The sequence below is a fragment of the Montipora capricornis genome, chromosome 4, assembly GCF_036669925.1.
Source record: "Montipora capricornis isolate CH-2021 chromosome 4, ASM3666992v2, whole genome shotgun sequence".
NCBI lineage: Eukaryota > Metazoa > Cnidaria > Anthozoa > Scleractinia > Acroporidae > Montipora > Montipora capricornis.
Genome location: NC_090886.1, coordinates 6,107,720 through 6,112,289, shown reverse-complemented (window position 1 = coordinate 6,112,289; position 4,570 = coordinate 6,107,720). Strand labels below are relative to the sequence as shown.

At 38.3% G+C, this 4,570-nt stretch overlaps 1 protein-coding gene across 2 annotated transcripts in view; it reads left to right on the top strand.

Moving 5' to 3' along the window:
- Nucleotides 1-788: 788 nt before the first annotated feature.
- Nucleotides 789-4,570, top strand: part of LOC138045367 (uncharacterized) — a 22,054-nt gene continuing 18,272 nt past the window's right edge. Inside the window, exons 1-2 of one of the 2 annotated variants that reach the window (XM_068891834.1) lie at nt 789-1,397; nt 2,748-2,819. The gene's annotated coding sequence lies outside the window, so the exon portion shown is untranslated. The remainder of the gene's footprint in view (nt 1,398-2,747; nt 2,820-4,570) is intronic. The other variant, XM_068891835.1, reaches the window with a different exon arrangement.

Below are 4,570 nucleotides of genomic sequence, written 5' to 3'. Positions count from 1 at the left end.
GGGACCGATTAACCTCTCCCTCTTTGGATTGAAAGTAGCAGGGGCGCCCCAAACCGAGTTTTTGCTTTTTTTTTTTTTTTTTTGTTTCACTTAAAAATTGTTTAGAAACGCATTTTACTGTAAAAGTTAACGGTAAAAAACAACAACGGCGATTATAGACCGTTCAACGATCATTTTCAAATTGAAGGATCATGCGCTTATACATATCTTACAAATGCGCATGCGTTCTGTGCGTACTATGGTGTGATTAGTAATGTGCTTACCACATGTTGAAATGCAAGAAAAAAATTCCAAACTATAGACCATCCGTTTTAACATATGTTCTAACACAGGAGCTGCGAGTAGTCAAGGGGTTAGTTACGATGGCTCAGGGACCGATTAACCTCTCCCTCTTTGGATTGAAAGTAGCAGGGGCGCCCCAAACCGAGTTTTTGCTTTTTTTTTTTTTTTTTTTGTTTCACTTTAAAATTGTTTAGAAACGCATTTTACTGTAAAAGTTAACGGTAAAAAACAACAACGGCGATTATAGACCGTTCAACGATCATTTTCAAATTGAAGGATCATGCGCTTATACATATCTTACAAATGCGCATGCGTTCTGTGCGTACTATGGTGTGATTAGTAATGTGCTTACCACATGTTGAAATGCAAGAAAAAAATTCCAAACTATAGACCATCCGTTTTAACATATGTTCTAACACAGGAGCTGCGAGTAGTCAAGGGGTTATGTAACCCTGAATGCTCTGTTCATTTTACATTGTTTTGATGGTTAACTATTGTCATAGTGCATTGTGGGTAATCGAGGAGAAGGAATTCGATGGATCTTCCGCCAAAAAACACATGCAAAATGGGACTAAGTCTGCAAGCACAACACCAAAAGCTAGTGAAAATTACTTCAACGCAGAGGAAAATGTTACTGTTTTCGTACTTTCACCATTTTTTGCTTGAGCGTCTCGTAGTTTTTAGGCTCTGTGCTTGCAAACTTTCTGCCCCACAGATCGACGTCTGGCTCGAGCTGGAGAAGGCTGCAAAGTCGTCTTGCAACCCTCTCTACGCCTCTTAGTTCTTTAAGAGACGTCAGGACTTGCGGGCTTTGAGACTTAATGATGTCTCTCGACCACCAGACGTCGTTTTTGAAACGAAACGAAATCCGGCCCCTGCCTTTTTAGAGCTCAACACTCAACCGATGATTGTCGCCTGATTCAAGGTTAGCCGCAAGTTTATCTGGGACTCTTTTCCAGCTCACAGCGGACCCTTTCTTGCATTTCCATCCCAGTTAATTTTTGACTGTTTCGACGATTACGAATGTGGAATTGAATTCATGTTATCTTAAAATCTTTAATCTAATACGAATTTCTGTCACGAATCTAAAAGCTGGAAACTACGAAATGACAAGAGTGAGTACAAAACTTTGTATTTATCTTTATACTTTTATTTGTACATGTTTTTAACCCTTTTTAGCACAGTGGCCACTCACACAATTTACTCTGTCTACGCCAGACAATTTTACTTGGTAATGGGGACCCCCTTTGGATTTAAAAGGGTTTAAAACTTCACTGAAATTCCCCATAAACGAATTACGCTCTTGCGTGCATCATGCTTAATCAGGGCAGGATATGGAGAGAAATTCAAAGGTTTGTTTGGAAGTTCAAAACGATGAAAAGTATTCATGATATGCAATTTTGGTTTTTTTATTTTCCAAAACAGAAGATATGCGCTCAAATGTGCGGTAGAATAAAGTTGGAGGAAATGGCCATTGTTGAAATTATTTTATTAAACAAAATTTTTGCCATACATTTCCTGTATTAAATTCCAAAGGCACAAAATTACAGTACAATATTTAGGAATTTCAAAGAATAGATACCAAGTCCAGTTCATCTCAGTTCTGAACTTGAACTTATTTTGTTTGGTTTATGAAGGTGAAAGTCTATAAAGTAAAGTCATGTGTAGTTTATTTTGCTTTGAATTTTCATACAAACCTTCCAATTTCCCACCATGTTGCCCTGATTATCCATGATGCACTCAAGAGTGTGAACTGGCCTATTAACCCTTTATAGCCCAGTGTCCACTGAAGCTTATAGATTTTACTTTGTCTAACGCCAGACAATTTTCAAGGGGGAACCCTTCGGGCTTTAAACGGTTAACTGGTTGGTACTTTTCGCTGTTTATTTTGATAGATTTGATGAAATTGATCTCTGGCTGTTATGACAATCTGATCTGTATTAAAATTTCGAGTGCACCTTAAAAGTCTGACACCCAAAACTCCCATGCTGCATATTAATTCTGTGGTGTACACATGCATTGCATTCTTAAACTAGTGAGCCTTTGAAGTCATTTGCTCCTCGATCCAGCTCTCTCAGGATCTTAAAGATCATTTCTTCACATGTCATCTTTGAAAAAGAGCACTTCCAAGGGGATTATTGCATCTCAAGTGCAACCAATCATCTCAGAGAATTTTCAATAATCACCTATGCAATTATACTACTAATTATTATTATTTGTTTGAGAAATCAATTTTAATTAACAAAAAAAAATAAAGCTGCTGGCCAAATAATATGAAATATTGTGACAAATAGCTGCAAAACAGAAATACTATCAGAAAAAGAAAATGCAAGTAATTTTATTAACCAGTAATTATTTTGAAGAAAGATTCATCTTGTCATGTAGCAGTCATAGGAGTAAAATATACCTTTATTATGGTTCAAAACTTCAAGGCTCAGATATGGCTCAATTTTCTTCTACCGTAGGTCTGATATGACTGTATTGTCATTGCCATGCGGATCACTTTCTTATCACCATGAGCAATAAAGCATGTTAAAGTAAGTCATGAAAATATTTTTGCTGGTTTTTTTATCTCTTACTTGGTGTACATGTGTGATACCTTATTTTTCTACATTTCATCATCTCACTTTTTCCTACTAAATCATATTATTTATAATCATAACCATTACAATTTTTTCAAATTTGATTGGTGCATTAACTTCTTTTTTTTTCTAATTATTGTGTGGGGTAATGTAATCAGACAGTGAAATTGGAAAATAAGTTGGCTGTAATTGGACAGTTACATCAGCCAATCATATTATTAAAGTGCTTTCAGCTTATTTATCACAATAACCATAGCAACAACCACTTACCCTACCAAACTGGGGATTTTCCAAAAGGGACGAATTTGTAACATTAGACAGTGAAAAAAGAATGCATTTGCTTTCTCAGAAATTGTAAGGGTTATGACTAATGGGCCTTTTCCGAGTTCATGTCTGCCTCCTCTTCAAGGCGAGTCTAGGTGCAAGTAATCAGTGATTATCAAGGGGAGGTGGCGGGTGGGGGGTAGCTTAGTGGTGAGTACACTTGCCTCCCACCGATCATGGGACGTGGCCTACGTGTAGGTTCAGTTCCCAGACTCAGCACCATACCTGGGCTGAGTTAGTAGATGGTTTTCACGTGACATCACAGCGGCCATTTTGGTGTACTAGAACAATAGACATCCTCTCCCTTGGGGACTGAACTCTATTTTTTTGCAAATTTTGTGCAAATATTTTCTATTATTTTGGACACCAAAATGGCCATCAAGTCACATGAGTGAAAATGATCTATTGGTTCTCTACTCAGCCCGGAGAGGTGGTTCTCCTTCTCCTCAAAAACCAACCTAAGATTTGATATGAGTTGATTTGATTGATTTCTGTACAGTACAGTGTCCTGGCCCATATACAGTTTACGTTAATGTTTAAAAAAAGTTCAGCAGTGTTTAATTGGGGATGGCGTGGAGGTATACGAAACATGGAACCCAGGTCCATGGACCACCCCTGTGGACCCAGTCCATGGACCCCTTCATGGACCCGGTCAATGGACTACCCCTGTGGGCCACCCTCATTTTGTAAACTTAATACATTTTACAAGCAGAAAAATCCTTAGACGAAAGAGAGAAGACTGATTCTTGCACTTATCTGGAAAATTTAAGCAGGAGTGCATGACTAGCAACGCACAACACGCATACTTTTTTCTGCAAAAAGACGAAGATAATTCTGGTTCGGTGACGCTATGACGTCAAACTGTTAGTTTCTTGTGATTGGTAGGAATCTTTAGTAATCTCGTTTAAATAGCGGGAAATTCAATGTAAAAATAGATTGCGGTCTGTGAAAACACTGTGACAGGAATATATGGCTGTTCTTCGCTCCTCGTTATGGGCTACTGATTTAAACAATTACCTGTTATAGACACTTATACCACATATTTGGTGGCTCCAAAGAGATTCGTCTATAACCCGCTTTTAAAATATAAGTTCACCAGAACAAATGCGCCCAACAAATTGACCTGCTTCCAACTGAGTGGCTTCATAGCTCAGTTGGTGGAGCATTGCACCAGCATCGCAGAGGCCCTGGGTTCGAATCCTGTTGAGGCCACTTGAATTCTTCAGTTGTCTATAATTAGAGACAATTGTTGCTTTAATTGTCCAGATTAGTTTGAAGATCACTTCCCTCTCTCGTCTAACAAATTTTCTGCTTGTAACTTTACAAAATGAGGGGTGGTCCACAGGGGTAGTCCATGGACTGGATCCATGAAGGGGTCAATG